This window comes from Lactuca sativa, chromosome 3 (genome assembly GCF_002870075.4).
Source record: "Lactuca sativa cultivar Salinas chromosome 3, Lsat_Salinas_v11, whole genome shotgun sequence".
Classification (NCBI taxonomy): Eukaryota; Viridiplantae; Streptophyta; class Magnoliopsida; order Asterales; family Asteraceae; genus Lactuca; species Lactuca sativa.
Genome location: NC_056625.2, coordinates 244,864,045 through 244,891,977, shown reverse-complemented (window position 1 = coordinate 244,891,977; position 27,933 = coordinate 244,864,045). Strand labels below are relative to the sequence as shown.

Below are 27,933 nucleotides of genomic sequence, written 5' to 3'. Positions count from 1 at the left end.
CACTTTGTGATCCTCGGTATCCCAGTCACAAACGAGAGGGGCATATCGAGATTTAAACATGCCATTGAAAAGTTTCAATGAATCTCATCCAAACCTAGGAATTCTCAATACATTTAGAACTTAAGGTTATGTTTTCGTGATGGAGAATTAGTGAATCGTCATTCACTTACCTTCAAATTGTTTGCATGTTAGATTACGGTATCCCTTTTCTAATATGTAAATATTGTTGTTGGATCCTAGCCCTAATTTTTCTTATTGGGTGATAATTAGGGATTCATATTCTAATCTATCTTTGTCCTTTCTATTTGTAGATGTTGAACGCTAACAACGCTGCTGCTAGTTCATTCACATTAATGAGCCTTTGTCAAAAGGTTACTTTCGATGGGACGAACTTTAGCGAATGGATAAGATACATTCGCACAATTGCTCGCTATGAGGACAAGGAGTATATCCTAGATGAGAAGCTCGAGAAAATCAACCCAGAAATCGCTACTCCGGCTGAAATGACCGCTTTTGAAACTCACGAGCGTGATGCAACGAAAGTACATTGCATCATGATAGCCACCATGAATGCCGAATTCCAAAAGTCCTATGAGGACATGTATCCGTATGAAATGCACCAAGACTTGTTGGAGAGATACCACCAGAACGCGAGGCAAGAGCGTTACAAGATTTTCACTAACATGATTTCCGCTAAAATGGGTCATGTAGAATCTCTTACCGTGGACCTGCAAAAGATGCAAAGGTATGTCGATCGTGTTCGCAAGTTGAATGTTGACTGTGGGGAAGACTTGGCGATCGACATGGTGCTTCACTCTTTGCCTCCGTGTTACAATCAATATAGGATGACCTACCACATGAACAAGGAAGAGGTCACCCTAAGCAAGCTCCAAGGTCTCCTTAGGGTTGCTGAAAGCAACCTAAAGCACAAGTCTATTGCACCCACTCCCAATCCACCCGCTTCTTCTGTTTTGGCCATTGGGCAAGGAAGAGGCAAGAAGAGGAAGGCTCCGTCTAAGAGCCACCGCAAGGGAAAGTCCCGAGATGGTTCCTCTTCTAGTGGGACCAAAGTTGATCCTGCTAAACCCTGTGCTAACCCTAAGGAGGCAGAGTGCCATCATTGACATAAAATAGGGCATTGGAAGAGAAGCTGCCCAGACTACCTGCAAGCCATAAGGGAAGGAAAGATCAAGCCATCTTTCGCAGGTATTTATACAATTAAATCTAATGATTCATCTCATGATAATTCTTGGGTCCTTGATACTGGTTGTGGTTACCATATTTGTTCCGATTTGCAGGGACTAAGAAGAAATAAGGATGTGGAGCATGGAAGAATAAATCTAATCATGGGGAACAGAAGATCGTCGCCTGTGACCAAGATTGGAGTGTATTCTTTAGTGCTTAGGAATGGTTTATCTTCAGATTTGAACAATTTTTGCTATTCGCCAGAAATGGCTAGAAACATCATTTCATTTCATGGTTTGTTTAGACAAGGTTTTAGATTTTCTTTTAATAATGAGAATGGTTCTATTCTTGCTTATCTAAATGGTGTCTTATATTTTGAAGCTATACCATGTAATGGAATTTATGAAACTGTTATGATTGTAGATAACTTAGGAAATGATGTTTTATGCATGGATTCTTCCAATGGTGTGGATAGAGCATCCTTGTGGCATTGTCGTCTTGGACATGTCAACAAGAAGCGCATAGACCAACTCCAAAAAGATGGAGTGTTGGAGTCATTCGACCTTAGGGAAGATGACACATGCGAGTCTTGTTTACTTGGAAAGATGACTAAGTCACCCTTCACAAGTACATGTGAAAGGGGTGAGGGTCTATTGGACCTAATACATACCGATGTATGTGGACCGTTTAGATCAACCACGAAGGATGGAAACCGCTTCTATGTGACTTTTACTGATGACTATAGTAGATATGGGTATATTTACTTAATCAAGCAAAAGTGGGAAACTTTTGAAAAGTTCAAAGAGTTCAAAAATGAAGTGGAGAATCAATTGGGCAGGAAAATCAAGATGCTTCGATCCGATCGAGGAGGAGAGTACCTAAGTCTTGAATTCCACGATTATCTCAAGGAGTGTGGAATAGTTTCACAATTGACGCCACCTAGGACACCGCAGTTGAATGGTGTGGCAGAAAGGCGAAATTGAACCTTGTTAGACATGGTTCGCTCTATGATGAGTCGTGCTTCACTACCTATCTCTTTTTGGGGGTATGCCTTAGAGACTGCCGCCCATACCCTTAACCGAGTCCCTACTAAGAAGGTTGCCAAAACACCTCACGAGATGTGGACAAGGAAAGCTCCCTCGTTGGCACATATCAAGGTTTGGGGTTGCGAGGCTTTCGTAAGACGAGATACTCATGACAAGCCCGAACCTCGTAGTGAGGGATGTATTTTCATCGGCTACCCACATAAATCCTTTGGATATCTCTTCTATAGACCGAAGGACAATGTTGTCTTTGTTGCGAGGAGAGGAGTTTTCCGAGAGCGAGAACTCATAAGCCAAGGAGACAATGGGAGGCAAATCGAGCTTGAAGAGATTCAAGAGTCGATAGAAGAAGGAACCTCTACCGCTGGCACTCAACCCGAGGAGGAAACTCCGGTTGAACCGATTGACGAGTCCTTACCTCTTAGACGTTCTGAAAGAGTTAGAGTTCAACCCCAGTTTTATGGTTTTCATATTACTACTGAAGGGGACACATATATTAGTGATGGTACACTAATAAATCTTGATGAACCTAATAGCTATAAGGAAGCTATGGCAGGCCCGAAGTCTACGAAATGGAAAGAGGCAATGGACAGCGAGATCCAGTCCATGTATGACAACCAAGTTTGGAATTTGGTTGATAATATGCCCGGACGTAAGACCGTCGGTTGCAAATGGATCTTCAAGAAGAAGACCGGCGTGGATGGAAACGTACACACATATAAGGCGCGATTGGTTGCGAAGGGTTTTACTCAAACTCCCGGAGTTGACTATGATGAGACCTTCTCACCAGTTGCGAAGATTAAGTCTATTAGAGTGATGCTATCTATTTCCGCATTTCATGATTATGAGATTTGGCAAATGGATGTCAAAAACCTCTTTCCTTAATGGGAAGTTGGCTGAGGATGTTTACATGGCTCGACCAGAAGGTTTTGTCGATCTGAAGCATCCGAATAGAGTGTGTAAGCTTGAGAAGTCCATTTATGGACTTAAGCAAGCATCTCGCATATGGAATCTTTGCTTCAATGAGAAAGTCAAAGAGTTTGGATTTGTACGAAGCAAAGATGAATCATGTGTATATGTCAAAGCCAGTGGGAGTATAGTAAGCTTCCTCGTTCTGTATGTCGACGACATACTACTCATAGGAAACGACGTCCCGACTCTGCAGGAGGTTAAGTCCTGGCTCGGGAAGTGCTTCGCTATGAAGGACCTCAGAGAGGCTTCCTATATTTTGGGAATAAGGATAGTGAGAGAAAGAAGTAAGAGACTAATAGGACTTAGTCAGAACACTTACTTAGATAAGGTACTAAAACGTTTTAGTATGGAAAACTCGAAGAAGGGAGAATTACCGATACAAAGTAATGCCAAGTTGAGTAAGACTCAAAGTCCGAGTACCGAAGCTGAAATAGCAGAAATGAGTCGAGTACCATACGCTTCCGCAGTTGGCTCAATCATGTATGCTATGACTTGTACTCGCCCTGATGTAGCCTTTGCTTTGAGCATGATTAGCAGATATCAAGGGAATCCTAGCAGAGCCCATTGGATTGCGGTCAAGAATATCCTTAAGTACCTTCGGAGGATGAAGGAATGGTTCTTAGTCCTCGGAGGGAGTGATGACTTGAAGGTGCGAGGGTATAGTGACGCCAGCTTTCAGACCGACAGGGACAACTACCGTTCGCAGTCGGGCTGGGTCTTTACCCTGAATGGAGGAGCAGTAACTTGGAAAAGTTCCAAGCAGGAAACCGTAGCTGATTCAACGTGTGAATCAGAGTACATTGCAGCAAGCGAAGCGTCAAAGGAGGCAATATGGTTAAAGAACTTCATTGGTGATCTTGGAGTTGTACCTGCCATAAAGGAGCCCATGGAGATTTTCTGTGATAATGAAGGAGCGGTTGCCTTGACCAAGGAACCGAGGGATCATGGTAGATCTAGACATATCGACAGAAAATATCACTTTATTAGACATCGTGTAGAAGAAGGAAAACTCGTAGTGAAGAGGATATCATCAGAAGATAACCCAGCAGATCCGCTTACGAAGGGACTGAGTAGGGTGAAGCACTTGCAGCATGCTAGGAGTATTGGGCTGAAGGATGATATTAGTATAGATTAGATAGTAGTAGAAACGTGCAATAGATAAATGTAATTAACATTTGATGATTAAATAAAAGAGTATTATTTATGAGTATTGTTACTGTCTTATGTTAATTGTTTAACTATTGTTTCATTTTGCATGTTTTGACTTCCAGAATAATTGAGTTTATTAAGAATAATCAAATTGTTCAAATTGTCCACAATCGTTCATATGTTGGAAGTAGATATGAATGAAGATTGTCATGAATTGGTGTGTAGATTGTCTAAATGGTATTAGACATAGCAAAAGTTTGTTGCAACGTTCATGAGTGCTTATGAACTAGTTTTGAGCATTGGAACAAACCCGCGCTTGCTGGAATCACCTTATGGAATGTGATAGAAAGGGTGATCGCAAGACGATAATATCATATGGTCTTAAAACCAAGATATATGGTTTGTTATTTGTTAATTGGTTGTACATTGATAATGCGAAACCGCATCAGTAACTTGATGTTATAAAACACATTGTTGTGTATGATTGATTAATGAATAAGTAAATGCATATAAGTCGAAGTTTATCTGTTACTTTTATCTCAAGACGGTAAAAGCGATATCTCGGCCGCTCGATGATTTGATTTGACTTATGTGCTGGGCCCGGTCAGAACTGAATTGATGTGTTCGATTAAGTTCTATGTCAAATGAATTGGAGATCGAGAAACCAAATGCTAGACAAATTGTTCCATAGAATTGTCAGCATGATGTCTAAATAGAGGACTGTACGATCCTTTATCTAAAGGACAAGATTGATTAGATCAGAGTTTGACAGCGTCTTTGAGAGCTACGATTGCTAATCGGAATATACTTGTATATATAGTTACTAGACTTATCCAAGTGGGAGACTCTTGGAATAGTGTCTAAGGGTACAACTATATTAGGCAAGTATTTGACCCGGTTGAGCATGGTCCTTTTGGGTTGCCTTCACCATAGCAACTTGACAGGATGATTTATAATGAGAGAAGGAATATTATTAATATATTATAAGAATAATATAAGGAATAATAATATTATTATTTGATTAATATAAGTCATAAATTAATTAGGAATTAATTTGGTGACTTAAAGAGATTAATTAAATAAAGGGGTATAAACTGTCAATTGTTTGATAGTTGCACTTTGGGCTATATATCCTTTATGGATAAGGGGTGGATGATTTCTAGGGCTAAGGATAGCATAAAATCGTCCAAGGCTTATCATGGAAAGGATTTGGATTGCTTAGGGCTTAAGTTATCCAATTAGGGTTTAAGGGTGAAACCCTAGGAGCCTTACAAGTATAAATAGATCCCTAGGGCTAAGGGAATTCATGACTTATGCTTTGAGTAGAAACCCTGGCCGATTTGATTCCCTCTCCTCTCTCCTAAATCATCTCCTTGCTAGTTGGTGTTTGTAAGCCATTAGAGGAGTGACAATTGTGACTCTAAAGCCTCAAGGACAAGAAGATCAAGCAAGTGATTCAAGGTAAACTTCTAATCTTTGATTTCATATTGTTACTATTGTATATTAGCCATTAGAAGTCTTGGATTCAATGTATGTTCAATTAGAGAAACCTAGATCCAAGCATTAGGGTTGCATGTGCACATAGGAATGTTCATATGGCTAAAACCCATCAATAAGATACTTTTAGAGTAGTCAGCATGAAGTGCATCTTCTTCTTCCAGCGCCTGAAATCGACGCCTTCAAACTTCTCCAGCTTTGCAAACTTTATGGTCATCTCGCGGGTTGATTCTCCCATCTCCAGAAACAATAAATTTCAGTTCAGTTGTTAGAGAAATTAGGGTTTATGTTAGAGATCTAGATATCCCTTTGGATCATGTGAACACTTTCCGAACTGATATTTCTACCATATGTCTGGGTTGCAAGAAATACAGCCTAGGATAATCCAAAAGGACATTTACGAGTCTAGGCACAGAAATCATAATCCAAATTGCTAGAACGATTCTATGTTTTTCTAAAGAAAAGAGAGCTAATAGTTGTATATCTCGTCTCAAAGAGAAGAGTCGTTTATTATATAATAAACGAGATTTAGGGTTTGCCTCTTAGGGTTAATCGTCATGGGTTGCTTTGGAAGCAATTTAAGAATCTAAAATTTAATGAGGAAATCAAGGGTTTCCAAAACTGACGAATTCGTTAATTTTACCATAATCACCTTCAAGAATTCGATTTTACTATAAGCAGCCAGGGGCTCTGCCCCTTGGACCCCACTAGGGCGCTGCCCCAGACCCCCAACTTGTCGTCAAACCGGCTTGTAATTCAATTTTATACATGCATGCACTCTGCACATAACCGTACATATATTAGAGTACAAATTATTAAGTCTCTTAGCTCATATATTAATTCCAATTACATAAAATGGCATGGTGACACTAAAATCACCAGCATCAAACTCAATAGAAATTATTATATGGTTAATTTCTGATAATTTCTTATTCTATAGACTTGATTAAACCCAAAGAGAAAGTGAACTTCTTGTTTTTATCAAGCGACATCCTATGAAGCTAATGTTTTAGAGTTAGATTGAAAACTTAGCAAAAACAAAATCAATCTGTTGTTACAAGGAGTTGAAAACAGTCTATGTAACGTTGACTTTCATTGGATGATGTATAACTTTATCAATGCATCTTGCTTTCTGAAAATATTATTTTCCAGAAGACAAAATGCACTTTGAATTCTGCTTTTTTATTACAACTAGCTTTGAATTTTTCTGCCTTTCTCCACTCTAGATTCTTGTACACTTTCTTTGGACAAAGGAACTTCCCTATTTACAAATAGTATTTCATTGACACCTAAAATGACAAACCTTTTTAACCTAAAATGACAATCCTTTTTAAGGTGTATAAAAGACTAAATTTTATTAATAGCAATGCAACAACGTAAAACATAAAGTAAGTATATATATTCTATTTAAGGTGTATAAAAGACTAGATTTATTAACACAAGTTTGATAAATTCATAAAATAACAAGCTTTTGTTCAGCTTTGTCTTTGAATTCAAGGCTCACCTCTAAACTTTTAACTAAAATCTAGCATACCCAAAGTCTTGAACAAAGCCAATTTGCATGTGACATCCATTCGTTATAATCTTTTAACTAAAATAATACTCCAAAACATAGTATTTATCATGACGATATAACATCATGTATCATTATCAAACATGTTATAGTGACAAACTGACAATCTTACTTAAAATGATATTCTTTATGTATACTATCAGTAGATTGTTATGTACACTGCATCTCCTCCACTCCAAATTTGGCACTGATGATTTGCGGTTTACAATTGTTATTTGTTACTCTCTGATTTTAGAACATCTGTTTCTATGTATTATACTGCTAGCTTGATGTAATTACTAATTCTACCTCAAATACAAAACATATAAATCTATTTTATGTATTTTGTTTGATGTTCCAAATCAACATATACTGATATACGACAACTAATTGTGAGCAAATATTAATTACTATCTTTTGAACAAGTACAAAAAAAATATTGAAGTAAAAGATGTACAACTAAACACAAGTTAATAGTTATGATGTCTCATATGGGCAATTTTCATAGCGAGAGTTTTTTAGAATATGAAAACTAGTATTAAAAAAAGCTGACAGCTGTGGGATTTGAACCCACGCCCTTTCGGACCAGAGCCTAAATCTGGCGCCTTAGACCACTCGGCCAAACTATCTGGTTTATATTCATAATTAGATTAAGTATTAATAATCCGATAATAAAATGCAATAAACTTTGAAGCCATAACATATAACTTTAAACTACAAGAGCTTTTGGACATAAATTATGATTCTAAAAACAAAAAAGAATATATGAACGTCTATGATTTTACTAAATACTATCTATTAAAATAAATAAAATCCACCGTATAAAATGCAAACCTTTTTTACATACAAATTAAATATTAGCAACTAAGGACATCCTAGTTCAGTATGTGACATGCCCAATCTAACAGGGGCAAGCTGGATGACCTTGGGCCACATGACGGTTTTCAGGCCCCAAAATTAATTCGGATATATGTTTTATATATAAATTGTGTTGCAATCGTGTACTAACTACCTTTAGACTAGTTGGTTATCACACTTTTTTCTTTATGATTTTCTCACTATGAAGAGAAATGGTTTGATGAAAGGACATGGGTTTGATTCCCTTTTCAGACCTCTTTGTATGTATTTTTTAAATTTTAACCCAAAAATAGTATACAAAAATTTAACTAATAAAGATAATGTCCTGTATTCTAATATAAGTAAATATTGTGTCCAAAATCTCACCTTCCACTATTATTTTTTATATTAATGATGCTTTTTTTAGTTAAACCTTTTTTATATGTTAATTGTAACATTTTGCCATTATCAATAATATTTGTTAGTAACCGATCTTTCCATTAAAAAAAACGCTCCCAAACCCTAGTTTGGTCGATGCCCGCTAATTATCTGATCACCGTCGCGCGGGGGGGGGGGGGGGGGGGGGGGGGGGGGGGGGGGGGGTTGTATTCTTGAAATTAATATGGAGTCGAGATGGAGACATGTCGATGAATGGGCTAGGAACCAGAAAAGAGCAATGGTATGATACTACTCGGAAGAATTACCATGTAAGTCCTAATATTTCTTACGTTTATGTTACGAATTTTCCAGATTCTATTATTCTGAATGATTTGTGGTGTGTATGTGATCGTCTTGGAAAATTTATGAATGTTTTTATTGCTAAAAAGAGGTATTGAATAAGGTTCTTGAGTTCTTCATCGAAACACATCATATGTGTGTGTCCTCACCGAAAAAGTTCATGTTTTTCAACAAAAATTACATTTGGTCGGTTGAACCTACAATAATCAGTCATAATGATATTTTTTAAACAAGTTCAATGGTAAACCATAAACAAAAAACTATAATAACTAAGGCGGTGTTTATTTTTTGGTAAAAAAAAAAAATTATCTTTTGAAATCAACCCATCAAAACTAAAGTTTGCAAAACCGATAAAAAAAAAGGTACCAAAAACAAGTGTAAAAGAAATCTCATCGACCGTAACATTATGGAATTTCTAAGTGTTTATTTAAGACCATTGAAGTTATAAAGCATTGCAATTAAGCTTTGAAGATGTAAGTGTTGCAAGTTAGTCCTTGGAATGCTTGAAAGCATGGATTGTCAATTACGCCTAGCGTAATTTAGACGTACGCCCCGCATAATTAGGAAAAGTGGAGGTGGGTGTTGGTGGATGTACGCCCAGCGTACAGATGGAAAGCCCAACATAATGAGTTGGATCCTAAAACCTAAAATTTAGGGTTGGCTCACTATATAAACACCTTAAGTCCTAGGTGTTAGCCTCTCTATCAGCCTCTATAGTCCTAAAACCCTAATCTTGAACCCTAGTCTCATCCAAGAGTGTTGTGAGCTCTTTGTGTGCATCTTTGGTGGGTTTTGGTGAATATTCAAGGGTGAAAGCTTTATGCAAGGTGGTAGATCAAGGGAAGGCTTGTGGATATTGACTCTTTGCTCCATTTCCACCTCATTAAAGGTAAAAAGTTCTAACCTTGCTCATTAGAATTTGAGATCTAAGATTATGTGAGTTTTGGTCCCATTTTGATCTCATGGATGAGATCTAGTGGTTGGACACCACTCCAGGAGCTTTGAGTTGCTACTCTTAGCACTTCTGAGGTTATAAGTTCATAAAGTTGCCACCTTTCGGGTTGAGAATCATCCATGCATGAGTCATTGTCCATCTAGTGAAAGTAGAATGTTGTTTCTTGAAGTTGGGTCCTTTTGAGACATGAAAAGTCACCAAGCCTGTGTCTTTATGGTTCCAGATGTTGATCGGTTGAGATAAACTCCAGGGGGGTTCATTATGGTATGATCGAGTTGAAATAAACCTCAGGGGCAGGGCCCAATATTGTATGTTTGGTATCTATGTGTTCAAAAGGAATGGTTCAGCTTAATCGCACTGCACCCCTGGAGTTTTATTCCGCACTGAATGTTTACAAATTACTTTGATGTTTTGAAATTACTATGACTCTGATCACCTTTTGGAACAATGAATGAATCGTTTAAAAATAAAAATTTTACTCGGTATTTTTGGGACGTTACATTAATTATATTAAATTTTAAATTGAGGTTTTATATACATATAGCGATATGAAAGATGTTTCCTAATATACGATGATATGATGATATGATATTATGTTTTTTTTCAGTTTTTGAAATAATAGTTATATAAACATCAATAAATTGGTTATATGAAAAATAGCTTCTATATAAGGTTATGATTTTTATTATATATTATATAAAGAAGTTTATGATACAACAAAAACAATATATGAGGTATTTATTGTTAAAAATAAAGGATGATTTGGGTTTCAATATCCCGATGAAACAAACCACTGATCAACGTCCTAAACAATGAAAAACATTGTTTATAGTTTTTGTTTCTATTAATTGCAAATGAGTTCTCCGCCATTATGTGCATGGTGACTTAAATACTAACTTATGTTAGGGATGAGTAGTTAGTACCAAATCTCGATTTCGTACCAGAGTCGTATCGGAATTGAAACTGAATCTAACAGAATTGAAACATATGTTGTAACGATCCAAAAATCAAGGGTAAAAATTTCGTTTTTAATATGGTAAAAACATTGATACCATTTATGTAACACCCGATTCCTGGTATGCCTTTAATTCAATTATTTCTTATGTTTTTCTCTGGGACTCGACGAGTTGGAGGCCCAACTCGTCGAGTAAAGTCGTGATCCGCGGGAAGTTTAAGTAGTCTACTCGACGAGTTGGGAGACCGACTCGGCGAGTAGACGTCGTTTGAGTGAAACCCTAAATTGAGGGTTTGCACCCTATTTAAACACATTATAACCCCTCAAATCAGCCCCCATCGTCCAGAGCAAACCCTAACTCGAAACTCTAGCCGTTTTTACTATGTTCTTGAGCCTTGTGGTGTTACTTTGTGTGATTGAAGCTTGAAGAAAAGAAGGAGGCTTATGAGATCAAGGGGAAACAAGAAGATCCAGAGTTTTGAGCATATTTCTAGCTTATTAGAGGTATAAAGCTGAAACCTTGTCTATTCATTGTCTAGATCTTGATTTTGGACCTTTTTCTTCATCTTTCTAAGCCCTAGTGAGGATGTATTCGGGATTGAGTATAAGAAGTGAGTTTGTGCTTCAGATCTAGGACTATTGGGGGGTCTTTATGGCATTAAGTTGCCCACTTTGTTGCCATAAACACACCATGCATCTTGTAGACCATCGAGCCAAAGATCACATGCATGTGCACCAAGCTTGAGGCTTTACGTGTAAAATGGACATTATGAGGCCATATTTGTGGTTTTGATGTGTTAAGACCCATTTAAATTGACTGTATAGTAATGGTGAAGGATGGACTCGGCGAGCCGTTATTAGGACTCGGCGAGTCAGGGTGTAATGACCACCAAATCCTTTTTGTCGATGGACCAGATGATAGTGTGGAAGGTCCCTCAGTTTTTTAGGCTCTTAAGGGACCTAGGAATCATGGGACTCGACGAGTGTTTGAGCAAACTCGGTGAGTCCAAGGCAATCTCCCAATCTTTGAAGATGGACTTGACGAGTTGTTCTTACAATTCGGCGAGTCATAGACTGGACGCATTCTTATGAGGGAGATGAACTCGACGAGTTCAAGGATGAACTCGGCGAGTTGGATGAAGATGGTCTCGATGGTATGATTAAAGGAGAACCCGTTGAGTTCTTGCTAGACTCGACGAGTAGATTCGGGGATTGGTCTAGGTTAGAGGAGTATGGACTCGACGAGTTGGTAGACCAACTCGGTGAGTCAGGTCAACTGGATGTTGACTTTGACCAATGTTGACTTTGACTGAATTGAATTGACCCTGGTTAGGGTTGCATATTCAAATTGATAACTTAGAAGGGTTGTCGTGTAGGGATTAAGGAGTCGATTTGCACGCTGAGGATAATTCAGACACTACACGACATCGAGGTGAGTTACTTTCTTGTAGAAGTGGGTCTAAGGCACTAAGATCGGCCCACTAGTAGATGTTTAGTTGAGATGATTGTCTTTGTAATAATTATCTGGTTTGCTATTGCTTGACATGTGTGTATGCTAGTATGCTATGTTATGTGAGATAGTATTACTAAGAGGGGACTAGTCCCCGATTCGGTCGCTAGGACCAATGGGTAAATCGGACACCCCATATATGTCTAACAACATAATTATGATATGATATTATATGCTAGCAGTAGGTGGTGAAATAGTCCCCATGTTCGGTTGAGATAGACTGGAGGGTGGGTCGGCACCCTAGAATAGCCTGACATGGGTGGGTCAGCTCCCCAGAATGGCTTGACATGGGTTGGTCAGCACCCCATAGTGGCTTAACATGGGATGGTCAACACCCCAGAATGGCTTGACATGGGTAGGTCGAGCACCCCCAGAATTTCCTGGCAATATGTATGTGGTTTTGGTATGTGGTATGATGGGGGAACTCACTAAGATTTATGCTTACAGTTTCAGTTTTGGTTTCAAGTACCTCTTCATCTAAGGGGAAGGAGTCGGCGGTGTAGCAGCGCATCACACACACACACATATGGTTTCCGCATTGAGTTTCTGGGATTGTACTTTGATTCATATTACTTGTGTTGAGATGGTTTTCGAACACGTTGTTATAGTTTTTTTTATAAAATGGCATGACCTTGGTAATGTTTTGGTAAACTATGTTGTGAAGTATTTATTTAAAATGAAATTTTTGGTCTCGAAAATTTAGGGTGTTACAAGTTGGTATCAGAGCCTTGGTTTGAGGGATTCGAACACACCCTCGGGGTGTCTAAACTCAAACCGAGGGCTTGAAAGATTTTTACAAGGAAATAGTTTTTCAAAAATCTAAATTAAAGAGTTTTAAGAAAGAACGAGGTGTGTGATGTGTGCGACCGGCCGAGCTCAAGTAAGTTTTCCCCAAGATACCCATACTTGTTATGATATATGATATGATTATGAGAACTGCATGCTAGATTAGGGCTAAGGATCTAGGAGGATGCCTTGTATGCCTATTATGTGTTTATGAGAACTGCATGCTAAAATAGGGCTAAGGATCTAGGAAGGATGCCTTGTATGCCTGCTATATGAGCTCATTAAGCTGTATGTTAGAGTTGTTAGTTAGCAGTGAGATAGCCTGATTAGGTTATGCTTGATTTGGTTACTCAATGCACGAATGCTGCTTGCTTTGTGCTATAGGGGTTCTGGCTAACTTTAACTAACTAGTAAGCAAATATGTAACAGTATTCGCAAGCTAGTTAGGGAAAGGTGGTAGAGACCCCTAGTGTAGCTGATGGCGGAGAGTAGGTCGGAGGGTGCCCTAGGAAAGCCTAGGATGAGATCAGTTGGAAAGGGATAATGGTTAAGGGACTTGGTGAAGTTGAGGCAATCCTTGAGGAAAGTACGGATAGATGTGGAAGGTAGTATGGGCCCGTACTACTGAAAGCAGAGGATCCATACTCGAGTCAAGGAGGGCCAAGATGGAACCAGGAAACTTGGGGAGTGTGTGAGACCTCTCGAAAGTATGTATGATCCTGATGTTTACGTGTTTTATTTTTAGTATGGTGGTCACACGACATGGAGCAGGAGGTTCAGGATCAGGATCTGGCTCGGGTGCAGGGTCCGAGCAGGTCGATGACGGGCTACGCGAGTTCATCGCGTCTGAGATCACTAGAGGTATCCTTGAGGCGACCCCGGTGATTTTTGGGTCGATCAAGGAAGGGATTATTGAGCTGATGGAGGATCGCCTCCGGACATTCAGGAGTGATTTGGCGTCTGGCTAGACGGGTACGCGCACACTGTCCTTCACGGACTTTAGGGGGAGTGGTGCACCTAACTTTCATGAGGTGAAGGACCCCATTGTTGCCAGGAGATGGATTATAGACATTGAGTCTGGGCGGTTGACGAGCTTCTGCCCGGAGGGGTCGAAGGTCCGCTTTGCTGCGAGATGTTTGAGGCACAGATCTAGAGATTAATGGGAGTCAGTTGGTGACTCGTTGGAAGCACCAGCCATCGAGGCTATGACTTTGTCAAATTTTGTGACCCGGTTCAGGTCAGAGTTTGCGCCAGATGTGGAGCTTCAGCAGCTGGCCAGAGAATTTCGTGATATGAGACAGACGACTGAGTCAATGGCGGAGATTGCCGCTAAGTTCAGGGAGAGGGCCTTGTTGGTACCTCAGTATGCGGGGGATGAGGAGATGCGGAAGTCCCGCTACCACGATATGTTGAGGGCTGATATCCAGGAGCATATCAATTATTCAGCTTGCCCAACCCTGGAGTCCATGATTTCCAGGGTGCGGGAGAGGGAGATTGATTTGGAGCACCTCAGGTAGAGGAAGGCAGAGACTGAGCCGGTTACAGGGGTTTCAGGGAAGAAACCCAAGGGATCTGATGTTAGGTCGAAGGGCCAGCCGGGCCAGAGCCGCTGCAAGAAATGCGGCAGGTCGCATAAGGGAGCTTGTAGAGTAGGATCTTCGGTCTACTGCAAGTGCGGCAAGATGAGGCACTTTGGCAGGGATTGTACTGTCCCCGCTCCCACGGTTCAGACGTTAGATCTGATTTTCTTCCATTGCAATCAAAGGGGCCATAAGAAGGCCAACCGCCATAGATTGTCAGCAGCATCAGTAGCAGCGCCAGTGGCGGCGCTGATTCCAGCGACAACACGAGTGATGGATGGACGGAAGGTCAAGGCAGAGGCTCTAGTGGTGCAGAGCCAAGCATGTCAGCTGATAGCCAAGGAGGCACGCGTCGCACCCGATGTAGTGACGGGTATGATTTCTTCTCTTTGCTCTTTTATGTTATGTCGCTGCGATTTTGATATGATATATGTATGCTTTGTTTAGGATCGTTCCATGTGAACGACATCCCAGTTCAGGTGTTGTTTGATTCGGGTGCTACCCGATCGTTTGTCTCTCTTACGCTTATCAAGAAGTTTCCTGAGTCCTCAGGCATGTTGGACTTCCCTCTAGAGGTCGAGATTGCGGACGAACGGTCAATACGAGTATCAAAGGTTTTCAGGGATTGTGTTTTGAGATTGTTCGAGGAGTGTTACCTGGTAGACTTGGTTCCTATACCATTGCGGGGGAACAAGGTTATTATAGGTATGGATTAGCAAAGCCCCAACGGGGCCGTCATTGACTGCGCGCAGCAGTTGGTGCGGATCAGGACCCCAAGTGGAGGAGAGCTGGTGGTTCAGGGCGAGAGGCCACAGTGAGGACCAGCTCTATGTTCAGCAGCGAGAGCAAGGCGCTACCTTCAACAGGGTTGCGCAGGATTTGTCACCTATGTTATGGATACCCGGGAAGCAGGTAAGGCGACGGTGGGCGATGTGCCCATAGTACGAGAGTTTGCGGATGTATTCCCTGAGGAGTTGCCTGGGATACCTCCGGAGAAGTAGGTGGAGTTCAGGATCGACCTAGTCCCTGGTACGGCTCCGATAGCCAAGGCACCGTATCGATTGGCTCCTCCTGAGATGCAGGAGTTGTCTACGCAGCTGCAGGAGCTGTTAGATAAGGGATTCATCAGACCGAGCAGTTCACCCTGGGGAGCCCCGATTCTGTTTGTGAAGAAGAAGGACGGGTCGCATCGGATGTGTGTGGACTATCGAAAGTTGAATAAGGTAACGGTGAAGACCCGTTACCCACTCCTGAGGATTGATGACCTCTTTGACCAGCTACAGGGAGCATCTTGGTTCTCCAAGATTGATCTGCATTCAGGGTATCATCAGATGAGGGTCAGAGAGGAGGATGTGCAGAAGACTACGTTCCAGACGCTCTATGGCCACTATGAGTTCATGGTGATGCCTTTCGGTCTCACTAATGCTCCTGCCGCGTTTATGGGTCTCATGAACCGCGTGTGCAGACCGATGTTGGATCGGTCTGTGATAGTTTTCATCGATGACATCTTGGTTTATTCCAAGACTCGAGAGCTGCATGAGGAGCACTTACGGGAGGTTTTGGATACTTTGAGGAAGGAGAACTTGTATGCTAGGTTCTCAAAGTGCGAGTTCTGGTTGCGCGGGGTGCAGTTTTTTAGGCACCTTGTCAACCAGGGCGGGATTTCGGTTGATCCGGGCAAGGTGGAGGTCGTGATGAGGTGGGAGGTTCCGAGGTCTCCATCTGAGATTCGGAGCTTCCTGGGGCTGGCAGGCTACTATCGCAGGTTCATTTAGGACTTCCTCAAGATAGTTGTTCCCCTGACCCGGTTGACGAGGAAAGTCGTGGTCTTTCGCTGGGGGCCTGAGCAACAGGCTGCATTTGAGACGTTGAGGCATAAATTGTGCGAGGCACCCATCTTAGCCCTGGCAGAGGGCATGGAGGACTTTATGGTATACTGCGTGCATCTATCTCAGGTTTGGGCGTGGTATTGATGCAGAGTGGGCATGTTATAGCTTACACTTCGAGGCAGCTGAAGCCTCACGAGGAAAATTACCCAATGCATGATTTGGAGTTGGGGGCTATTGTTTTCGCCCTCAAGATTTGGTGTCATTAGCTCTATGGGGTTCGTTGTATCATTTACATGGACCACAAGAGATTGAGGTATCTCATGGACCAGCTAAATCTTAATATCAGGCAACGTCGGTGGCTTGATGTGGTAAAGGATTATGATTGTGAGATCCTCTACCACCCGGGGAAGGCCAATGTCGTGGCCGATGCGCTTAGCCGCAAGGCAGCGCCAATCAGGGACATCTGTCTGAGGATGACAGTTGTGACTCCGTTTTTGGAGCAGATTCGGGAGGCCCAGCAGGAGGCCATGAAGGAGGAACATCGGAAGAGTGAGAGAATTGTGGGTCAGGTTTCCTCCTTCGGCTATGATAGTCGAGGATTGTTGGCTCTACACCGTAGGGTGTCAGTCCCGTATCATGGGGGTGTGTGCCAGGTACTAATGACAGAGGTGCACAAATCTCGGTTCTCCATCCATACCGGGGCGACGAAGATGTATAGGGATCTTCGTCTCGATTATTGGTGGCCCTATATGAAGAGGGACATAACTTGGTTTGTGGAAAGGTGCTTGACCTGTAGGAAGGTCAAGGCTGAGCACCAGAGACCTCACGGCAAGGTCCAGCCATTGGATATCCTGCTATGGAAGTGGGAGGATAATACTATGGACTTCATTACGAAGCTTCCCAGGAATGTGCGAGGGGTGGATTCGATCTGGGTCATCGTTGATCGATTGACCAAGATCGCCCATTTTATTCCGATTCAGGAGAGTATTTCGGCCGAAAAGTTGGCCGACATCTACATCCGGGAGGTAGTGGCGCGGCACGGGGTTCCGGTTTCAGTGATTTCAGACAGGGATGTGCGGTTCACTTCCAAGTTTTTGGAAGAAGTTTCATGACGAGCTGGATACCCGACTGCATTTTAGCACCGCCTTTCACCCGCAGACGGATGGTCAGAGTGAGCGGACCATCCAGAGTCTGGAGGTTATGCTGTGGGTGTGCGTTTTAGACTTCGGAGGTAGTTGGGACACTTACCTTCCGTTGGCTGAGTTCTCCTATAACAATAGCTATCATGCGAGTATCAACTGTCCTCCTTTAGAAATGTTGTATGGGAGGAAGTGCAGGACCCCAATATGCTGGGGAGAGGTTGGGCAAAGAGTCAAAGGGAGTACCGAAGTGGTACTTAAGACTATGGAGAAGATCCAGCAGGCTCGGAGCAGGCTTCAGACTGCTCAGAGTCGGCAGAAAAGTTATGCCGACAAGTGACGGTCGGACCTGGAGTTCCAGGTCGGGGATATGGTACTCCTGAAGGTGTCGCCTTGGAAGGGCGTCATTCGATTCAGGAAACGGGGCAAGCTGGGCCCCAGGTATATTCGACCCTTCAGGGTTATAGCCCGGGTGGGCAAAGTGGCATATAGGTTAGATCTGCCAGCCAAACTCAGTCAGATTCATAGCACCTTTCACGTCTCCCAGTTACGGAAATGTTTGGTGGACGATTCAACAGTGGTGCGTTTATAGGATATTCAGGTTGATGACAGTCTGAACTACATCGAGCGACCAGTGGCAGTCCTTGACCGAAAGTCAAGGGATCTGAGGAACAAGAGGGTGGAACTGGTAAAGGTGCAGTGGCAGCACCGCAAGAGCTCGGAATGGACCTAGGAGCCGGAGGACGAGATGAGGGAGCATTACCCTGAGCTTTTTCAGGATCGAGCAGCAAACTTCGAGGACGAAGTCCAGAATAAGTGGGGGAGATTTGTAACACCTGGTTCCCAGTAAGCATTTAATTTAAGCATTTCTGTATTTTCTCTGGGACTCGACGAGTTGGTGGCCCAACTCGTCGAGTAGGTTCGTGATCCGCGGGCATTTTAAGTGACCTACTCGACGAGCCAGGAGACTGACTCGGCGATTAGGTGCTTTTTGAGGAAAACCCTAAATCTTGTTAGAAATATGGTTTAGTGGCACTTGGAAATCTAAGAAACGTGCTAATCACTTTTAAATCGAAGTATTTGGGTGGTACTCCTAAATCCTCAATTGGATAAGACTCAGATAAAATCAGAGAGAAAAGAAAGAGAGAATGATGGTGTAATTTCGTGAGTACCAGAAAAGTGACTAAAATTGGTTATAAACCTTCCTTATCTGAAAAACTGTCAAAACTGTCATATAACAGTTTTTCTCAACAGTAAAAACTGTTATAAATCTGGGTTTTGTATAAGGATTAATGCAAAGTCAAAATCGGGTCAAATATTCAATATTTGGATTTGCTGATGCATTTTTAATACAGCAATATAACCCAAATAAAAATTTCCCGCACTGACCTGGCAACTCGACCCCAGCCAGGGGTTGCCGCCCCTTGGACCTCGCTCCTAGGGGCGCTGCCCCCGGACCCCCGTTCATTCAGGAGCTTCACCCCTAAATGACAGTATACTTTAATACTTGATCAAACTTAAACAAGTGTGTACTCCACACCTTCCTTACTTGTTTAATATTTATCAAGATCATTTTTAGTCAACAAAGTAATCCTATTACACTTAAATAACATTGATGATAACAAATCTGAGGGTTTGCACCCTATTTAAACGACTTAACTCAGTTTCCCTCGTACCTATCTCTCCCAAGAAGTTGTATATCGAAACCCTAACCGTTTTGTGTGATCTAAGGCCATTTTGGTGCTTTTAGGTGGTTTGTGAAGCTTGAAAGGAAGGAAGAAGCTTGGGAATTCAAGTTGGGGCTTGTAGATCCAGAGATCTTATTCCATCTTAACCTCAAACAAGGTAAATGCCCCCTGTTTTGGTCTTCATTTCGTTGTTCATCTTTAGGGCTTAGATTTTGGGTGCATTTAGGGTTTCCCAAGACAATTTCGGATTTGTGAAGTGATTCATGGGGTTCTACTTTCAGATCTGAGTTATTGGAGGGGTCTCATGGCATAAAGGTGCTAACTTTATGGCCATAAGAGCCCCATGCACATTGTAGAGCACCTTTTATGGATTTTTGAGCCAAAAACCCCATGCATGTGCACCAAGTTTGGAACTTTACATATAAAATGGACATTAGGAGGCCAGATGTATGGTTTTGATGTGTAAAGACCTATTTAAATCGGCTTTATAGTAAAGGTCAAGCAGGGACTCGACAAGTTGTTCTTGGAACTCGGTGAGTCGGTGTGTATTAACCACCAAATCCTTTCTGGGGATGGACCAGTTGTGTTGGAAGGAAGTCCCGTAGATGCTTAGACACGTAAAGGGACCTGGGAATCATGGGACTCGGCGAGTGTATGAAAAAACTCGGCGAGTCCAAGGCAATCTCCCAACCGTTGAATATGGACTCGACGAGTTATTCATATAACTCGGCGAGTCATAGACTTGACACGTTTTTATGAGGGAGATGAACTCGCCGAGTTGAAGGAAGAACTCAGCGAGTCGGATGAAGATGGTCCCGATGGTTTGAATGAAGGAGAAATCGACGAGTTCTTGCTAGAATCGACGAGTGGAGTCGGGGTTGGATCGGGTTAGTGGAGCATGGACTCGACGAGTTGGTAGACCAACTCGGCGAGTCAGGTCAACTAGGTGTTGACTTTGACTGGTTATGGTTTTGACCCGGGCTAAGGTCATATGTTCTGTTTGATAACTTGAGGATTGTCGTATATGGATTGAGGAGTCGAGGAAAGTCGATCTTCGTGTAGAGGACAATTCAAACACTACACGACATCGAGGTGAGTTACCTTCCAGTAGGGGTGGGTCTAAGGCCACAATGTCGACCCACCAACATGGGTATTTAGTAGATAATTGTCTTTGTGATAATTATCTTGGTTTGGTTATGTGATTTGGTCATGAGATATGCCTGTGTGATAGGGCATATGTGTCAGTGGTAGTGACAGGGAATAGTCTTTCCCTGGCATAGGTCGTTAGGACCAAGGGTAGGTTAGTACCCCGATATGCCTGACTGTATGTTTATATTTTGTTACTGTATGTTAGTGGTAGGGGTGAAATAGTCCCTAGTTACCGGTTGAAAGATATGGCAGTACCGGTTGAAAGATACCGATGGCGGTTAACGGTTGAAAGATACTGATGATAGTTACCGGTTGAAAGATATCGATGGCAGTTATCGGTTGAAAGATACCGACAATATTATATGGTATGCAGTATGATGGGGGAACTCATTAAGCTTTGTGCTTACAGTTTTTTGTTTTGGTTTTAGGTACCTCTTCGTCGAAGGGGAAGGAGTCGGCGGTGTAGCAGCGCATCACACACAGACATGGTTTCCGCTTGGGTTTCCGGGATTGTACTCTGATTTTTCATTAGTTTTGATGCTATGGTTTTGATATATGACACTACAGTTTTATGTAATTTTGGCAATGTCTCGATAAGTTACTTTATAAACTACTTAATTAAAAATGAAATTTTTGGCCTTGATTTTTGGGATGTTACAGTGTAGAGCTATGAATAGAGGAGAAGCACATTCTAGCAAGTAATTCAACACCTCTAAAATAATACACAAAAACCTTATCAGAAAAATAGCACAAAACGAAGCAATTATGTTTAGACCAAAATCATGTCGTGGCAAGTAATGTACTACGTCGTGGTACGAGCATCAAGTCGCAACTTGGAACCGATTAACTCCTGTCACCACATCATGGTGGCTAAGTGACCATGTTGTGGTGGTGCTGGCAGTTAAAAATCGGAAAACCAATCACCAATATTCTCTAGTCTGCTTTGGGTCCGACCAGAGCCTCTTTTAGGATGGCTTTAACCCCTATAGACCATACCTACGTGTCCAAATGAATGGAACCAACCAACATACTTAAACAATGGATTTTGCATCATCCAAGGTTCCTAATTTTGTGTGGTTTAAAGGACAACATAAATAAACTTAAGGGAAGTGTTTAGAACTTCTGGAAATCGAGTAGTACCATATAGATTTGCTAGAGAATAAGCCACCCAATCACCATTCCAATGTATGCTTCAAAACCTCCATAAACATCACATTCTTCCCTTAGATTAAAACCAAACCATAGAGGGTTTCACACACTTTCACACTCACTCTAGAAGATGTTGGCTGCAAATGGAATGATTTTCCTGGATTTTAGGGTTAAGCCTCTTTAAATTGCTTGACAACTTTCATTTTTGGCGCCTGAAGTGTGAGAAACGGCTCCAAAACCCATGTATAGGATCGAGTATCATTTCCTTGCACATTGGCCCCTAAAAGTTGTCTTTAACCAACCAAAGAGGTAACTTAATGTTGAAACATAACGAAACTATCGTTAGTGACGGAAATGAAAATTCAAGTCGTTAAAACCACCAACTTCGCTGCCACCACTACCTCCGTCTTTGCCACCACTCCACCGCCACCCCTAAAAGTTATCTTTAACCAATCAAATAAAGTTTTATATCATAATTTATAAATATATAGTGTTATAATATTTATATAGTTAGGTTTTAAGTTATTATTAGGCGAATACCGGTGTATATTGTGCATAATAAATTATATAGTTAGTTTTTTATATAGATATTGAAATTAACAAAACATTAACTATAAAATAATAGCACTTACACTAAGTTGATATATAAACTTGTAATTTGTTTGAACTATATTAAAAAATATGCATCTATTTTTGATTTGCGTTTAAATAAGGATAAGCATGGTTTTTGATTTAGTATTTCAATTTAATGTTATTATTGATTAATTTAGAAATTACTTATATACTGATTTTTTAAAAATATTTTCTTGGATCATTATGGTTATGATATATGAACAACTGTTTGTAAGATACGCAATGCAATTTTTTCTTTTCATTAATTAAAAATCACTTATTTAAAAAAATGATCTATAATAAAAAAATATTTTTTTTGATATATTTTTATTTAATTTGACTTGTTGTTCTACATTTACAATATTTAAACTTTTTTAACTATTTTTGAAAAATAGTATTCAAATATATTTTTGAAGTTTATTTTGTATTTTGATTTATGATTTGAATTTACATAATTTTTAAATTAACAAATAAATTTATTATAATAATCATTTCAAAAGTCTTCTAATAATAATTTAATATTTTGCATTGAATAATATATTTTAAATTAATAGATTACTTGTAACATCCTGTTTCGAGAAGTTCTTATTTTAGGATTGTGGACAATAAACGGATCAAATGGAGGCCTTGGGATTCAATGGAATGAAGTTTAGACTCTATTGGAGGTGTATGATATTGGACAAATGATTTAAACCTTGGATTGTTCGATGAAAGCTGAGGGGTAAAATAGGAAAGGTTATGTGTTTGGGCTTCTTGCGTAAATTAAGGATTTTAGTTCGAGATGTTTCTAGTCATAAGTATCAAGATAGAAATGTAGAACTCTTCGTTACCTTTCCATGGATATAAAGATCATTGAAAACGGAGCTGAAACGAAGAAGTTATGGCTGTTTGAATTTAAGCTGGAAAAAGGAGTCTGATACGTTGGACGTACACTAGCCAGTACGTTGGACGTACTACATTGAAGGAAGTCACGTTTTTAGGGTCTTATGATTAGCATAACTCTAGGTACGTTGGGCCTACCGCTACAATGTAAAAACCCTATTTTCCTGGTTTTAAGCCCTATTTAAGGACTCTAACCCCTTAGGGTCCTTCTTGACATCAACCTCCACCCTCTTGAGCCTCCAACTCACAACCCTATCCCCACTAGATCAAATATTGAGCCTTTCTGTGTGTTTTAAGTGCATTTTGGATGAAGAGAAGTTCAAGATTGTTGATTGTTGAAGCTCAAGCTTGTGGATCCAGAGCCTACATCGCTTTTCTCAATTCCAGAAGGTATAAATCTTGAATCTTGATGATGCATTTGTTAGATCTAGCTAGTTTTGGGTTTTATGATCTCTTTGGTCACTTTAGTGCATAAATTTTAGATCTTGAAAGTTTGTGACCTTGTTATGGATAAAGTTAGAAACTTTATCCATCTAAACATCATTTTGATCAGATCTTAAGGTTGGAGACTTGGACTTAATGGATTAAGTTGAGAAAGATGCATTTTTGGTCCTTTTGAGACTTAAAGACTAGACCTTGGTTTTTTGGAGCATCCTAATGGATAAAGTAGAAACATTTATCCATTATGGAGGTATTAGGAGTCATAAAAATATTATCTTGGTCCTTTCCCTTTATTCATGCATGAGATATGAGGTTTTCGTTTGTATAATAAGTTAGGGTTTAGTTGTTGGACCTTTTCTAGCCTTAGAAAGTCATAAAGTTGGAAACTTTATGACTTAGAACGTCATTTTGGAACCAGATATGGGTTTTGGACGAAGTGTCTTAATAGATTAAGCACTTAATAGAAAGAAAAAGGTGGAAGTCAAGTAGGTTGGGCGTACTTGAAGGTACGTTGCACGTACCGGGTTTGGACCCCATTTTCTGGCAAAGAGAAATGCACTACGTTGGACGTATTAGTTGAGTACGCCGAGTGTACTCAACCTAAGTTGACTCGTTGACTTTTTGACTTTTGACTTTTGACCTTTGACCAGGATTTTGACCAAGTTTGACCTAAGAGTATTTTGGGTAATTTGATATATAGTTTGAGATTTGGGTCCCTGTTAATTGTATAGGTGACTGGTAGCGATAGCTTTTGGAGCAGTGATCAGTGCAGCTATTCTTTCAGACTGTGAGGTCAGTCTCCTCACTGTATCCGTGGGTCAAAGGCACCAATGCTGACCTATTATTTTGTTAGGTAGAATGCTAGTTGTCATGTGACTTTTATATAGGTTTGTGTAATCGGGTTGAAATAAACCCTAGGATGAGGCCCATTATTGTATGATCTGGTTGAAATAAACCACAGGGCAAGCTCATTATTGTATGATCGGGTTGAAATAAATCACAGGGCAGGGCCCACTACTATATGGTCGGGTTGAGATAAACTCCAGGGTGGGGTTCATTATGGTATGATCGAGTTGAAATAAACCTCAAGGGCAGTGCCCATTATTGTACGATCGGGTTGAAATAAACCCCAGTGCTATGCCCATATTTGTTTATTGGATTGGAATATACCCCAGGTCTAGGCCCAGCTATATGTTTGGTATGTGGTATTTTGGGGAAACTCATTAAGCTTTGTGCTTACAGCTTAGTTTATGGTTTCAGGTATTTCCGTTTTCAAAAGGAATGATCCGACTTAATGGCACTGCATCCCCTGGAGTTTTATTCCACACTGAATGTTTACAAATTATTTAATGTTCTGAAATTACTATAACTCTAATATCTTTTTGGAACAATGAATGAATCGTTCAAAAATAAATTTTTTACTCGGTATTTTTGGGATGTTACATTATTTATATTGAATTGTAAATTGAGGCTTTAAATACATATAACGATATGAAAGATGCTTCCTAATGTACTATTATATGATGTTTTTTTTTCATTTTTTTGATATAATAGTTATATAAACATCAATAAATTGGTTATACGAAAAATAGCTTCTATATAAGTTTATGATTTTTATTATATATAATATAAATAAATTTATGATACAACAAAAACAATATAGGAGGTATTTATTGTTAAAAATAAAGGATGATTGGGGTTTCAATATCCTGATGAAACAAACCATTCATAAGCGTTCTAAACAATGAAAAACATAGTTTTTGTTTTTATTAATTGCAAATGAGTTCTCCGCCATTATGTGCATGGTGACTTAAATACTAACTTATATTAGGGATGAGTAGTTAGTACCAAATCCTGAACTCGCACCAGAGTCGTACCAGAACCGACACCGAATCTAACTGAATTTAAAAATATGTGACGGTACTCGATACTCTAAATCACTAAATAGTTTGTATCAGTGCTAGTAATAAAAACCGGTAACATTCCCGATATAGGTACAGATAATGTTAATTTTGTTCGGTATTCGGGATTGACTTTAAATCACATTCGGCTTTCGAAAAAATGAAAACGTTACCGATTCTTTCTCACGCTCATTGGTTGTTTATATACATTTGGGTAAAATTGTAAAAAGTAAAAACTATAAATTTAAATATAAAGAACAAATTACTAAAATCGTCCATGTCCTTTGGTGATATTATAAGTTTGATCCCCACCTTTTTTTGCATTCTGACAATCCTTATTGTTTAAATTTGTTACATTTTTGATCCCTTACAAACATAAAAAGACTTAATTGCCCTTTATTATTATTATTATTATTATTATTATTATTATTATTATTATTATTATTATTTATTGTTCTTTAATTATAGAAAATAAATTAAATGATTTACAAACACTTGGGACTCACTCCTAATTTCACTCTCACCACTAACACTACCACAACCACTCACCAATAACCATCAGTCATCGGCAACATAATGAAATCCAAAAGGAATGCGAGTTTTTGGTGCGATTGTCCAAAAATTGAGACAGTTCAATTTTATTAAAATAGTTTCATTAGCTCCATAAAATCAGATCACGATATGGTTATAGTAGGGTATTTAAAATAAATATTTTAAGATTCATTTAGTAGATTTTGTCTCACGTATATACATTTCAAAATTAATATTCATAAAAAAACCACCACTAGTCACCATTAACCACCACCATACTTCTAAAATCAATTCCAAAAAACCCCAATTCCAGCACAACAACCACCTAAGAAACCTAAAATTAAAGGTGGCAAATCAGGTCATCGTGTCGACGACACGATGTCGTGTTTTTTCTAACTAACACGAAAACGAACCAATTAAAAAACGACAAACACGACCCGACACGACAAAAATAACATAATATAACAATTAGTGTATTTAATTAATATTTAATCACATATAACACGACAAACACGAGAAACACGAAAAACACGACAAATAAATGCTAAATCGTTTCAATATCGTGTCGAATTTTGAACACGAACATGACACGACACGACACGACACGACATCGTGTTTTTTACACTTGACACGAACACGAATTCGAATTTCAGTTTCGCCCCAATTTCTGTAACGCCGTGAAAATTTCAACCAATTTAAACTTTTCAAAAACAACTCAATTTCATTAAATCATAACGAAAAGATTTTCAATACATTTATTATTAGAGTATTCCCAGAACCCTATCATAAAACATAAACATGAGGAGCGATACGATCACGCCTTTGCCTTGCCACGGTCTCCTGAAGTACCTGAAACATTAAACCACAACTGTATGCCCGAAAGCTTAGTGAGATACCCCCAAAATACCAACCACTTATACTATACAACCAACATAACATATCATAAACAGAACAGCCAAGCACTTCAGGTCTACTGTGTGACTAGTCCGCCGCAACAGGCCTTTAGTCCACCTGGTCCACCCTCCGAGTCTAACCATATACATCGAGTCTACAGTGTGATTGGTCCGCCCGCACCGGACCTTCAATCCACCTGGTCCACTCTCAGAGTCTACAGTATGACTGGTCCGCCTGCACCGGGCCTTCAGTCAGCTTGGTCCACTCTCCGAGCATCGACACGTCTGGTCTGCCCTCTTGGGGCCTACAATCTATCCGGACCGCTCGCTGGGCCTTTGGGGGTAACCGGTCTGCCCTGGGTATGTTGGCCTACAGGACAAAGCAGGACCCGCCTCAACCCAACCCCAGTCCAACAACCATGTGCACATAAACATATAATCATATATCCATTCACAACTAATCAAACCGATCTTAGCAGATCACATACATAACACATCCCTACCAGGATTCCGACCTAACCGGTCACTATCATAGCATCATCCTATAAATCAGGATACCAACCCTAACCAGGTCTCTAACATATACCATCCTAACTACCAGGATGCAAACATAACAAAGCAATAACATAACAAACAACTACCCGGATTTCCATCCGATAAAGGGTCGGCCTTGGTGCCTTAGACCATGTTGATATAGTGAGGATAACTCACCTCGCAACTGCTGACTGAAAGGATAAGATCACGCTGCTCCAACCTCCGACACGAACTCCACCACTGATCAATACCAAATGACTGAACTCAATAAATACCAATAATTACCAAAATACCCCTAGGAGTCAACTGGTCAAAGTCAAAGTCCTCAGTCAAAGTCAACCTTCCTGACTGACTCTACTCACCGAGTCAACCCGCTGACTCGTCGAGTCCCTATACTCAGAAACTCCCAATCCCTGACTCAACTCG

General features: G+C 40.3%; 1 non-coding gene across 1 annotated transcript; it reads right to left on the bottom strand.

Annotated features, from left to right (window-relative positions):
* Nucleotides 1-7,947: 7,947 nt before the first annotated feature.
* TRNAL-UAG (transfer RNA leucine (anticodon UAG)) lies at nucleotides 7,948-8,027 on the bottom strand. The gene has a single exon. It is a non-coding gene; the product is annotated as a tRNA-Leu (tRNA).
* Between the last annotated feature and the right edge of the window lie 19,906 nt (nucleotides 8,028-27,933).